Source organism: Mobula hypostoma, chromosome 3, assembly GCF_963921235.1.
Source record: "Mobula hypostoma chromosome 3, sMobHyp1.1, whole genome shotgun sequence".
Taxonomy (NCBI): Eukaryota; Metazoa; Chordata; class Chondrichthyes; order Myliobatiformes; family Myliobatidae; genus Mobula; species Mobula hypostoma.
The window spans coordinates 136269165-136283672 of NC_086099.1; the positions used below are offsets into that span (position 1 = coordinate 136269165).

The window sequence follows — 14508 nt, forward strand, 5'->3', positions numbered from 1 at the left end:
TTTCATCACTGTGGATGATAGACATTGAGGCAGATTACCATGCTCTTCTGAGGTACTGGTATAGGTGAAGCCTGCTGGAAGGAGGTTGCACCTCTGACTGCCGAAGTGAGAGGTTAAAGATCTCAATGAGCAGTCCAGCCAGTTGATCACCACAGGTCTTTATTACTTGGCCAGGCATCCTGTCTGGGACAGATGCTTTAAATGGGTTCACCCTCATAAAGGCTGCATATATGTCAGCCTGTTAGACTGAAATCACAGGATCAGTGGGGTCTGTCAGCGTTCGTGTTGGTTCCTCCATGCCTTGATGGTCAAAGCAAGCTTGGAAGGCATTGCGTTCATCTGGAAGCAAAGCCCTGTTGTCGCCTATGTTGCTTGATTTACCTTTATAGGAGGTAAAATCATTCAAGCCCTGCCACAACGGTTGAGCATTTTTCATTGATTCAGATTTAGTTTGGAATTGCCACTTCATATTTGAGATGGCTTTCCAGAGATCATACCTGGACCTCTTGTAACTTTCTTGGTCATCAGATTTTGAATTCCTCTGATCTGGCCCTCAGCAGACTGCAGATCTCATGGTTCATCCAGGCCTTCTGGTTGGGAAAGACTCTGACTGATCTTGCTTGGCACACTTGTCTGCAACTGTTTTAATAAAATCCATGACAGTCATGGTGTATTCGTTCAGATCTGCAATGAGTCCTTGAACAGGGCCCAGTCTACTGACTTGAAGCAATCAAAAAGCCACTCCCCTGCCTCCCACAACTTGTTCTCTGGTATCCTAATCTCTGGAACTTTGCTCTTTAGCCTCTATGCCTCTATATAGATAGGAGGTGGACAGCCAAGTACAGGTTTCCTGAAACATGGTCTGAGCATGGAATGGAAGGCATTCCTTATCTTAGTATGGCAGTAGTCTAGTGTGTTGAGACATCTGGTGCTACAGGTTACATACTAATGGTAACTGGGCGGGGATCTCTCCAAACAAGCCTATTTGAAGTCCCTGACTATGATCTGAAATACATCAAGATGGACTGTTTCTTGTTTAGAGATGGCATCATGCAATATCTCAAGTGCTTGATTATAGCCAGCTGCTGGTGGTATGTAAACTCTGGTGAGGGTTACGGATGAAAATTCCTTAAGAAAATAGACATATGGCATTTGACCATTAGGTGTTCAAGGTCAGGTGAATGTGAGTTTGACAAAATTGCCACATCAGAGCACCAATGGGATTTGATTATTATTATTTTGATTATCACCACTTTTTGCCTTTCCCAAATGAGTAATTCGGTCCATCCTGTGAATTGAAAAGCCTTTGGGTCTGATTTCCCTGTCTGGAGTGCTGTGAGTGAGCCATGTCTCAATTACACATAGAGCACAACAATTTCTCTTTTCCCTCCGATTCAGCAATCTTGCCTTTGAGTCCTCAACTTTGTTCTCCAGCAACTGATGCTAACAGGATGCTGGGTAGAGGTGGCCTCGTTCCTCTGTGTTTTAGCTTGGCTTGGAGCCTCCTCCTCCCCCTCTAAGCCTCAGTTCCAGTCATGGGGATAAACCTTAGTCCACTTAAAGATGCCATACCTTCTCATGGCCATGACTAATTGCAGACTTTAAAACAATCAGTTTGAGATTCATCTTATTATGTTGGCCTTTTGAAGATCAGATTCCAAAGTCCTGGTGTGAAGGAACAACTGACTGTCTCTAACCCAGCAATCCAACTGAGTTATTTTGATCAATGGAAAATGCCTGAAAATAAGATTCAGGTAAGGAAAGTCACAAATCTCCGTCAGCAAGCACTGGCAGTTTTGTAAATACCTTATTCAGGAAAAAAAGCTGGAATATCTTGCAGGCTACTAATGAAAGAAAAGAATTCATTTATCTTAATTTTAGAAGACTTTAAAGCATTTGGCCTCAGATTAAGTCGTTTTGAAGTATGGTTACTGTGGAGTTGTAGAAAATTTGGCAACCACCAATGCACAGCAAAATCACATTGCTACTCGTGGGATAAGGAATAGATTCAATACTGGAAAACACACCATACCGGGACTTGCACAGAAAATGCTGCTGGGGGATCCAATGCCATTTTCACTTAGGCTTGTGGAGAAATGATTTTCATGCAGAAAACAATGTCCAATGGACCATGGAAGAAAGTGGTGCAATTGCTAGACCTGTATATGTACAATATTTTGCCACAGCAGGATCATTTAAGTAGTTCCTGTCAATGAAAACTAAAAGGCAGAACATGTTCAGGGGATTTGGAACTTCTATTGGTAAGAGCTGTGGATGGGTCACACGATGACAGCAAACTGTGGACTCCCCAAGTAGCATTGAAGCAGCAGGTTCACATCTGCCTTCTACTAGGTTGTGTAGTAACAGTCAAGTGCCTAATGCTTCCTTCTAATGTTCACACTTTAGTGTTCCAGCAGCAGCCTTGAACATGTGCTCTATGTCAAAGACAAGTGTTCCCCCATAATATCTTTCAGGGTCTCCCCCCCCAACCAGAAGCCCTGGATGAACTATGAGATCCGCAATCTGCTGAGGGCCAGGTCAGTGGTGTTCAGGTCTGGCGACCAGGTAAAATACAAGAGGTCCAGGTATGACCTCCAGAAAGCCTTTTCATATGAGTGGCAATTCCAGACCAAACTTGAATCACTGAAGGATGCTCGACAGCTGGTAGCAGGGTTTGAATGCTGCCACCTCTTACAAAAGTGAAACCAACCATCATAAGTGGCAATAAGGTTTCACTTCCAGATGAGCTCGCTTTGACTGTCAAGACATGGAGACACCATCACAAACTCTCACAGCATTCAACGACTGTGATTTCAGTCTCTGAGGCCAACATAAGAGCATCTTTCAGGAGGGTGAACCCAGGGAAAGCATCTGGCCCAACAGGGTATCTGGCCAAGTACAAGAGATCTGTGCTGAACAACTGGCTGGAGTGTCACTGATACCTTAATCTCTCACTTCAGCAGTCAGAGGTGCCCACCTGCTTCAAGCAGGCTTCAATTATACCAGTGCCTAAGAAAAACGTGGGACTGTGTTTGGCTGTTCACCTGAGATCTGCTGCAAGCTCTCGTCCCGGTTCATTGGTCCTTTTAAGGTTATCAATCACATCAGCTTTTACCATCTCCAGCTGCCACCGTCCCACAGGATTGCACCTACCTTCCATGTGTCCTACCTCAAGCCTGTTGACCATGGAGCACTCAACCCACCTAAACCTGCTCCTCTGGAACTAACAATGGTGGAAGGTGGTCCAATGTACTCAAGTCATCAGTTGATGGATCCACTTCACTATGGATGGTGTGTGTAGTACCTGGTCGACTGGGAAGGGTACAGTCTGGAGGAGAGGTCTTGGGTGCCGTCCAGTTTCATCTTGGACCAATCACTCATTGAGGAGTTCCACCAGATCCATCCTGATTGCCCTGGGCCTTCAGGTGCCGGCTGTAGGAGAGGGGATTCTGTCAGGCCTGCACAGGCAGGTATCTTCCAGTCTGCACTCAGCTAGCAGGATTCACCTGACATGCGTTTCCAACTCATCGCCTGTGGCTTGTTCACCCATTGAACCAGCTAGCCTCAACCAGTTCCTACTTGCCTTCAGTTACCTTGTTGTCAGTTGTGTTCAGTATCTGTTCTCTCTTGCCTTCTGGTCTTCTGGTCCCCTTGTGGTTATTTTGTAGTTGATTACTTCAGTTATCACTCACTGCTAAGTCATCCCTGCTGCTCTGTGTTTGGGTCAAGCCTCCTCTACATTTCCTGACAACAGCCACTCTACCACAGATAAATATTCTTATTAGAATGCACATGAACTTTAATAATTGGAGCCATGGACGAACCACGCCCACTGTATTTTTGCTTTGTAAGATTTCAGAACAGTTCACCGTTCCTGCTTTGCATTTTTAATCTTTTTATTGTAACTTATTATTTTTTATGTCTTGCACTGTACGCCTGCCACAGAACAACAAATTTCATTATACTTGTCAGTGATAATAAACTTGATGCTGATTGTGAGATCTTGAAACATTTTTACCTGTAAATTATTAGATGTTGGAGAAGATTATGAAATAAGATTTTTACCTTAGACTAGTTTCTAGGTTATCAGAAAGACTTTAAAGTATTTTTTGTAAATGTCAAGCAAGCAGTTTTTTAAACTGAACATTTAAGCAACTTGATGATACTTGTGAAACCATGGTTGTATTATGAATCTAAAGAGTGGAACTAAAACTGGCCTGAATTTCCTCAATTAGTTATTTTGCCTAACATTGATACAGCCCAATCAATCACAGGCAAAACCCTCCCCATCGCTGAGGACATTTACAAGAAGTGCTGCCACAAGAAAGCAGCATCCGTCATCAAGGATCCCCACCATCTGGGCCATGCTGTCTTCTTGCTGGTACCATCAGACAAGAGTTATAGGAGCCCTAAGTCCCATAACTTCATTCACCTCAATGCGGAGCTGACCCTACAACATACGGACTCACTTTCAGGGACTCTACAACTCAGTATTATTTGGAAAAGAGTACAGTCAAAGTTTCGGCCTGAAACACTGACTGTACTCTTTTCCATAGATGCTGCCTGGCCTGATGAGTTCCTCTAGCATTTTGTGTGCATTGCTTGGATTTCCAGCATCTGCAGATTTTCTCTTGATTGTACTCAGTATTACTCTTTTTCTTTGCACAATTTATCTTCTTTTGCACGTTGGCTGTTTGTTTGTCTTTTGTGATTTAGTTTTTCTTAATTTATTTTTTTTCCTGTAAATACCTGCAAGTAAAAGAATCTCAAGGTAGTATATGGTGACACTGAACTTCGGAATACCAATAATTTCAGCAACTGTTAGTCAACTTTTTCTTTGAAGTAGGCCTTTGATGTTTCTCAGCAGAAAGGTACTTACCTTAATTATACTGAAAGTGAAAACCAAACAGTTACTGAAGAATAGAGTTCTTAAAGCAAAGTCAGCCCACTGGCTCTTTAAGTGAGCAATGTCGTGTTAATTTGAGCCCTCCCAAAATTCTGAGGTTGTACCCTAGCTCAGAAGAAGTTCCAGCATCAGATACACTTATATTTGCTTTGTTGGGTCCCAATTAAGCAATGTTTTGCTTTTAAAATATATTTCCTTGTAATTAAAGTTCTTTACACCCTCATTTCTCCATGTGTCTCTCATCTGTCCAAATGCTTTAAGCATCCAATTCTAAGTTCAAAGTACATTTATTATCAAAGTATGTATACATTATGCAATCTTGAAATTCGTCTCCTTATAGACAACCACAAATCAAAGAAACTCAAATGAACCCACATAAAAGGACAGTCAAACACCCAGTGTGCAGAGGAGGGAGAAAAAAGTAAGCAAATAGCATTCAGAACAAAAGTGAGTCCATAGACACGAAGTGTAGAGGAGGCCACATCTTCGGCTTCAGTTCGGCGCAGAGCCGAGTAAATGTTGCTGAGCCCACAGACACAAAGCCCAGAGCAGGCCATAGCCTCAGCTTAGTTCTGATTAATATTCATCCCTGGTATTCACCATTATCATATTGGAAGCCATGCCTTCTCCAGACTAGATTTGCATTCTAGAATTCCTTCTCTAATTTTTTGCACTTCTGTAAACCCATGAGCCTTGGTGTCTTAGTTTGTTCCTATGAAATGAATCGGGATACTTTACTAGGTTAAATGTTCCATGGAAATGAAAGTGGTTGTTGTTGAGAGGTCAAACCTCCAAGACAAGAAAGATAAAAATTTAGAGATGTGATTAAGCTCAGAGACTTTATTTCAAAGTGCAAATGTGGAATTACCTCACAATCTGGCCTTTGCAATTCAATCCATGCTCAAAATTTAGCTTCCATTAATTTCAGCTTAAATGCCCAGTCCATTGTATCTCGGGATCTTTCTTTAAGTCATATTGGGACATCAACACTTCCATATTATTAGAAATGTGCAGATGTTTTGTATAACAATTGCAGTTAGTTTAATTAAAATTTTAAGATTTATTTATAGCATTAAAAATATCTTACTGTGGAGGCCTTCCAGATGCTGCAGTGTAATTGTGGCAATCAAGCTTAGTTGACTGCATTTGGACTGCTTGACCAATGCCTGAAAGTTTAAACTAAGCCTGGACTTGAGAGCAGGAAATAGGTTGACATGGAACTACACTATTTTGGGACAAATAATCAGAATCGGAACCAGGTTTATTATCAATGGCATGTGTCGTGAAATTTGTTAAATTAACAGCAGCAGCTCAATGCAATATATAATATAGAAGAAAAATAAATAAATAAATCAATTACTGTATAAGTATATTGAATAAATTAAAAATCATACAAAAACCAAAATAATATATATTAAAAAATTAGCACGTGCTCATGGGTTCAATGTCCATTTAGGAATCGGATGGCAGAGGGGAAGAAGCTGTTCCTGAATCGCTGAGTGTATGCCTTCAGGCTTCTGTACCTCCTGCCTGATGGTAACAGTGAGAAAAGGGAATGCCCTGGGTGCTGGGGGTCCTTAATAGAACCCAGGATGGAACCAACTAAATTTACGACCCTCTGCAGCTTCTTTTGGTCCTGTGCAGTAGCCCCTCCATACCAAACAATGATGCAGCCTGTCTGAATGCTCTCCATGGTACATCTATAGAAGTTTCTGAATGTTTTTGTTGAGGTAAATCACTTCAAACTCCTAATGAAGTATAGTTGCTGTCTTGCCTTCTTTATAGCTGCACTAATATGTTGAGACCAGGTTAGGTCCTCCGAGATTTTAACACCCAGGAACTTGAAGCTGCTCACTCTCTCTACTTCTGATCCCTCTATGAGAATTGGTATGTGTGCCTTCGTATTACCCTTCCTGAAGTCCACAATCAGCTCTTCCGTCTTACTGACGTTGAGTGCAAGGTTGTTGTTGCGATACCACTCCACTAGTTGGCATATCTCACTCCTGTACGCCCTGTCATCACCACCTGAGATTCTACCAACAATGGTTATATCATCAGCAAATTTATAGATGGTATTTAAGCTATGCCTAGCCACACAGTCATGGGTATAGAGAGAGTAGAGCAGTGGGCTAAGCACACACCCCTGAGATGCACCAGTGTTGATCGTAAGTGAGGATGAGATATTATCACCAATTCACACAAATTGTGGTCTTCCAGTTATTGCAGAGGGAGGTACAGAGGTCTAGGCAGAAAATGCTGGGAATACATAGCACTCTGACACTATTTGTGGAAAGAGAAACAGAGTTAGTGATTGAGTTCAGAGACTGTTGGCTAAATGATTAGAGGATGTAGCTGTGAGAGTAGTAAAGGTAATTGAGGTGACACCACTGGTTCGTTTGAAAACAAGAGCAGAAATTTTAAAATCTAGGCATTGTTCTATAAGGAGACAATGTCAGTCAGTGATCACATTATCTATTTTTTTTTGTGATAGCAGCATCTATTGCTCTTGTAAAGTCTGTGGGGTGACTTCAGATTCAGCCAAAAGATTCTCAAAACCAGTTTTATGATGATATGTTTTGTGTGGACATTGTTACTAAGGCTATTGCAAATTGAATTTTAATTCCATAGTTGACATAGTGGAATGTGAACTTATTTTGTTGGTTTATTAATCACAGTGTAATAGAGCAATACAGTCCTTCAGCCCAATGAGTCCATGGCAACCATGATGCCCACCCAACTCGCCCTAATTTCCTGCATTTGGCCCATATCCTGTTTGTCCCGTGTTTCTTGTGATATCATTCTGGAGGAACTTTGTATCATTTTTAATGCATGCATTTCTAAATGACAATAAACAAGGACTGAGAGTCCTCATAGCCTAATCTAATCTAATATCCCTCAAAGCCCCACCCTTTAATGTACCTATCCAAGTGATACAGTTATACCTGCCGCAACCACTTCCTTTGTCATTTCATTCCATACACTCACCATGCTCTGTGTCAAAAGGTTGCCTCACAGATCTCTTTTACATATTTCCTCTTGCACCTAAATCTTTGCCACCTGGGTTTAGACTCTCCTACCCTGAAGAAATTACTATTGTTGATCACCTTATAACTTTAAACATTTAGACATTTGAATAAGGTTGCCCCTCATTCTCCTATTTTCCTAGGAATAAAGACCTGTAGTGGCCACACTGCACTACAACTAGGGCCTCCTAGTTTTGCAACATCGGCATAAATCTTTTCTGCACCCTTTTCAGTTTAACCTTATCTTTCCTATAATGGTCACCAAAATTGTACACTGTACTTGAAGTGTGGCCTCACCATTGACTTAAGCAACTGCCACATAGTATCCAAACTCTCAGACTTAGTACACTGACTGATGAATTCATCCTTTTTTTTCACCTCCCTATGTGCATAGTTTGTTGAACCATGGTTCAACCAGCTATGCACAAGTACTCCAAGGTGCCTTTGTTCCAATACACTCCCTAGTGCTTTACTATTCATAGTGTAAGCCATATTCTGGTTTGACTTTACAAATTACATCACCTCACATTTACCTGTATTGAATTTCATTTGCTACTCCTTTGTCCACTTTCCTAAGTGATCAAGATCCCCTTGTAATCGACAATAAACTTTTTCACTGTTGGCAACACCTCCTAATTTCATGTCATCCATAAACTTCCTGATTTTGCATCCAAATCATTGATATAAATAATAAATAACAAGGGTGAAACCACCAACTCCTATGGCACACCACTAGTCATCAGCCTCTATTCTGAGGACCAGCCTTCAACCACCACTTTCTATTTCCTACCTCTGAGCCAATTTTGAATCCACCTTACTTGCTTTACCTGGATTCCGTGTGAGGCCTTCCAGAGCAGCTTACTATTGTTACGTACCCCGTAACTGGGTTGCCAAACCAGCAGAAATGGATCACTCAGTTGGAGTCTGGAGTACTAGAACTAAGAAAGTTTTATTAAAGAAACAAGCAACACAGTAATCGAAAGGATAATAAATGCAACAATTCAACTATGATAACCACACATGTGCACAGAATTAAGATAACAGCATCAATCAAGCTCTATCGTTGTCTAGGGGTAAATGACCAATTTCAAAATGACTCAAAGTTCAGTCCAGTTTGTAGTTCAGTTCGCAGTAATCGTTGCCATGGCGATGGACAAGGTGGGGGAAGAGAGACAGAATAGGAACAACTGATCATTCAGAACACTGCTTCACTCACAGACCAGCGGGATGGCTCACAAACAGCATTTGGGCAGGTCCTTGGTGATGTCACCTGAGGTCACCGACTGTGACCCCTCCTCCAGATGCGGTCGATCCTCTGCAGTGAACCCGGCACCCAGGCAAGGGCGGACACACACCGGGTTCCCGCTGATCGTACCTTTCCACCCACTCGTGAGAAGCGTACCGCTTCCAGGGTCTCGTTACCTCGGGTGGCGTGTGTCTGTCTTAGCGAACCTGTCCCTTTTTATCCCCCTGCTGGGGTATCGCCTGTCCATCACTTCAAACAGTTCAGGGTTCAAAGGGGGGGAGCTGCTCCAGACAGCTCTCCCTCCCACATCCCTTCATTACACATCTCCAGACGCTGCTCCATTGTTCCTTATCTCTCCTTCCCCTGAGGGCAGGTGGCAGACCAACTGCTGATGCCACTGATGCTAGCCCAGGCCAGCAAACATCTTAATTTTATGTGTATTCTCGTAACACTTCCCCCCTTTAAGGATTTTTACCGGGAGGTAAAAATTACAAACATGACTACATTATCTGATACATACACAATATACATCTTTAACAGTTATTTAGCTAATACAGAGAATTTGAAGCTGTCAACACCTTGACAGACAGTCATCACATTTTCTGTTCCTTTTACACGTGTTATTAATAATCCCTTAGACCAGGCTCCAACTCAGCAAACTTCATAGTGGCCAAAAACACTGATGAATTGCGACCAATGTAACCTCTCATTTGGTTTTGTCCCGGACCACAATAACAAGGGTCGTCCCATTCCGACTCAATTTTCTCTCGCAAGGGCTTAGTAGGAGGGGGACGGGTATTGACCGCAGAGTTATTGCAAAACTTCCTGCAGTACCCCACCATCTCCAAGAGCCTTCCGAGGGCCCTCTTGTCTGTCGGGGTTGGGAGGTCAGCGATAGCCTGCACTGTAGCTTGCATCACTGCCAGCTGCCCCTGTGTCACCACAATTCCCAGGTAAGTGACTCTCGTGTGGCCGAATTCATTTTTTTCAAGGTTCACTATCAAACTGGCTTCAGACAGCCGTATTAAATTGCCAATACACACCTCTGTGTTCATCAGCCCTTTAGTCACTGAATTACTCGAAAAATATGGGTGTTGTTTACTTGGCTGCCCTATTGTAACAGACATAACCCAACGTCCCAGTTCTTTGCATTTCCTCGGGACAATCAAACACATGGGTGCGAGTCGTTTAATTACTCCTTCGGGGATTAAGGGAGAGACCTTATCAGTAGACCTGGCCAAAACAATAGCCTTCTCCCATCTGACCGATCCCATCCTAATCTTTTCAAAATGGTTTTTTCCTCTTATCAAGGGGCCCCTAGCATCATTGATTTCCACACTAACACCGACTAGGTTTGTTAGCATATCAAAAGCCGGTGACCGTCTCAGTTCGCGTCGGTCATGATCAATAACATTCTTCCCCCTGGGCAGCCGGTAAATCTCTTTCATGATTCCACCAACTGTTTCCTCCAGCACCGCAAAATGTCCACCGGGGGGTACCTCGTGGGCCATTTTAAAAACCTCATCCCCATAACTCTTTTGCACCACCCCCCACTCCTCATCTGCGGATGCTGTACTTGATTTCCCTTTCTTCCTTAGCACTTCCTCATCCGCACAATAGCTTGTCAAGGCTGTGTCAGAGAGAGCGGTCTCGGCAAAAACCATCAGCCCCTCGTCTCGCTCCTGCGTCTGCACAAATTCTTTCCTGGCTACTGCTACGTCCGTCCCAGCTCCCTCACTACCTCTTATCTCACTACACCCTGTCTCATACAAGGTTGGCAGAAATGTTTCAGCCAAATTCACCATCGCGGGCGGGGCCTCCATGCTGGCAGGCTGACCCGTCAATCTCACGACTGGGAACACGATTCCTCCGGCGATGTCATTACCGAGCAAGACTTCCACGTCTTTCATCGGTAATTCGGACCTCACCCCAATCGTGACTAGTCCAGAGACCAGGTTGCTCTGTAAATGTATCTGGTGCAAAGGGACTGACTCTGTCCCTTCCCCAACACCTTTGACCTCTACCTCCCCAGTCTGGGTCTCTGAGCTAAACTCTAATACACTCTTCAGTATTAGTGACTGACACGCTCCCGTGTCTCTCCAGATCCGCACTGGAACTGGTTTTAACCTCTCCTTCACTGACACCAGTCCGGCCGAGATAAACCTCTCGCGCCCTTCCTGGACTTTTTCAGACCTGTCCTTCCCTAGCGGTTCGCTTAACAGCTCAATACAGCCATTCAAAATTTCCGCTTTTCCTTTCCCCGTCTCCTTCCTTGGGGCAAAGCACCTGGACGCAAAGTGTCCGACTTTCCCACAATTATAACAGACGACCCCAGGAGACTTCCTACCAGACTGCTCCCGGTCTACCTTATCCTTTTCACTAGTCCCCGGCTTACTTTCTGACTTTTCCGGCGGACTCTCCCCTTCGTCCTGACTACCCTTCTGGTAGCCTTTACTCGGGGCAACCTTCATTTTATGCGTCAACGCATACTCATCCGCTAACTTAGCAGTTGCGGCTAACGTGGCTGCCTCTTTCTCATCGAGGTAGGGTCTCATACCCTCAGGGACACAACCTTTAAACTGCTCAATCAGAATCAGCTGCAGCAGTCTGTCATAATCCCCCTCTACCCCTTTCGAGGCGCACCAACGCTCACAATATGTTTGCATCTCGCGAGCAAACTCCAAATACGTGCGGTCCCACCGCTTCCTTGCATTCCGAAACCTCTGCCGGTATGCCTCCGGGACCAACTCATAAATCCTGAGGATGGCCTCCTTCACCACCTCATACTTCTGGGCATCTTCCGGGGATAAAGCGGAGTAAGCTTGTTGGGCTTTCCCTTTCAGTACACTCTGAAGTAAAACAACCCACTTATCCCTCGGCCAGTCCTGACTTATAGCTACTTTTTCGAAGTGGAGAAAGTACCGATCCACATCGGTATCGTCAAAAGGGGGAACCAGCCTAACCTCCTGGGTCGCCCGGAACCCTCCACCTTGGTTCGGCACGAGCCCCTGCTCGGCCCTTATCTTTAACTTCTCCAGCTCAAATTCCCTTTCCCTCTGTTTCTCCTCTCTCTCCAACTGTCTTTCTCTCTCTTGCCTTTCTACCTCTTTCTCTCTCTCCCGCCTTTCTAACTCTTTCTCTCTCTCCCGCCTTTCTAACTCTCTCTCTTTCTCCCGCCTTTCTAACTCTCTCTCTTTCTCCCGCCTTTCTAACTCTCTCTCCTTCTCCCGCCTTTCTCTCCTGCCTTTCTAACTGCTTCTCTTCGTGTTCTAACTGCCGTACCCGGAACTCGTGCTCGAGTCTCAGTTTTTCAAGCTGTACCTGTACCGCGTCTCCAGCAGGTTTTTCAATAGACACCACCCCCAGCTCACCTTGGGGAAACACACCTTTAGATACATAGTGCTCTACAATAGCTCTGTGTATCTCCTCTCTCCTCATTGTCGACTTCACCTTGGCAAGATTCACCCGTTTGGCCACAGCTATCAATTCCGATTTCCTGGCATCCTCTAATGCCTCCAAGGTCGGCGCCTTTATAAATTCCTCAACCTCCATTTCTGCTGTTTGTCTTTTCTTTCTTTCGGGAATTTTAACCCAATCAATTTACTCCGTCCCAAATTTAGCGTTCAAAATCGCGGACGAGAACCCCACTTATGTTACGTACCCCGTAACTGGGTTGCCAAACCAGCAGAAATGGATCACTCAGTTGGAGTCTGGAGTACTAGAACTAAGAAAGTTTTATTAAAGAAACAAGCAACACAGTAATCGAAAGGATAATAAATGCAACAATTCAACTATGATAACCACACATGTGCACAGAATTAAGATAACAGCATCAATCAAGCTCTATCGTTGTCTAGGGGTAAATGACCAATTTCAAAATGACTCAAAGTTCAGTCCAGTTTGTAGTTCAGTTCGCAGTAATCGTTGCCATGGCGATGGACAAGGTGGGGGAAGAGAGACAGAATAGGAACAACTGATCATTCAGAACACTGCTTCACTCACAGACCAGCGGGATGGCTCACAAACAGCATTTGGGCAGGTCCTTGGTGATGTCACCTGAGGTCACCGACTGTGACCCCTCCTCCAGATGCGGTCGATCCTCTGCAGTGAACCCGGCACCCAGGCAAGGGCGGACACACACCGGGTTCCCGCTGATCGTACCTTTCCACCCACTCGTGAGAAGCGTACCGCTTCCAGGGTCTCGTTACCTCGGGTGGCGTGTGTCTGTCTTAGCGAACCTGTCCCTTTTTATCCCCCTGCTGGGGTATCGCCTGTCCATCACTTCAAACAGTTCAGGGTTCAAAGGGGGGGAGCTGCTCCAGACAGCTCTCCCTCCCACATCCCTTCATTACACATCTCCAGACGCTGCTCCATTGTTCCTTATCTCTCCTTCCCCTGAGGGCAGGTGGCAGACCAACTGCTGATGCCACTGATGCTAGCCCAGGCCAGCAAACATCTTAATTTTATGTGTATTCTCGTAACACTATGTAGAACTGTGTTGAAGGCCTGGGTGAAATCCAAATAGATAACACCTGCTGTCCTTCCCTCATCTACCTTTGTGGTTACTTCTTCAAAAAACTGTCCAAGTTTTGTCAAGAATGAATTGGCACGCACAAAGCAAAGCTGACCCCTCGTAATCGACTGTCTATCTAAATGCTGGCAGATAATGTCCCTCAGAATTCTCTCCAGCATTTTCCCCACTTCTGAAGTCAGGGTGACTGGCCTGTAGTTTCCTCACTTGTCTTTGCTACCCTTTTTAAACAATGGAACAACATTAGCCATCTTCTTTTCTTCAAGAACTTCACCTAACATTAGTCCAGTAATTTATACTCTGTACCATGACAATAACCCATTATTTCTGAATTGCTTTATTATTGTCGAAGGTACTGAGGTACAATGAGAAACTTTGCTTTTCAAGTATTCATACAGATCATTTCAGTAGGTCAAGGTAGTACAATGTAAAAACAATAACAGGATGCAGAATATAGTCTTACAGATTAATTACCATGCAGGCAGATGAAGAAATGCAAAGCCATGACAAGGTAGATTGTGAGGTTTAGAGTCATCTTATGATACAAGAGATCCATTCAATAGTCTTGTAAAAGTGATCTGGAAGTTGTCCTTGAGCCCAGAAATATATGCTTTTCTGCTTTTGCCCAATGGGGTGAGTGAGGAAGTGAGAATATCTTGCTTTATTGAGACAGTGAGAAATATTGACAAAATCTCTGGAGTGGAAGCTGGTTTTCATGATATGTTAAGCTTCGTCCACAAGTCTCTGGAGTTTCACTTTCATAGGGTGCTGGGTGCCTTCCCATATACTTATAGAAACAGAA

The 14508-nt window shown here is 44.0% G+C and overlaps 1 protein-coding gene across 9 annotated transcripts in view; it reads left to right on the forward strand.

Moving 5' to 3' along the window:
• Nucleotides 1-14508, forward strand: part of crppa (CDP-L-ribitol pyrophosphorylase A) — a 319593-nt gene that overhangs the window by 303515 nt on the left and 1570 nt on the right. The window lies entirely within an intron of this gene.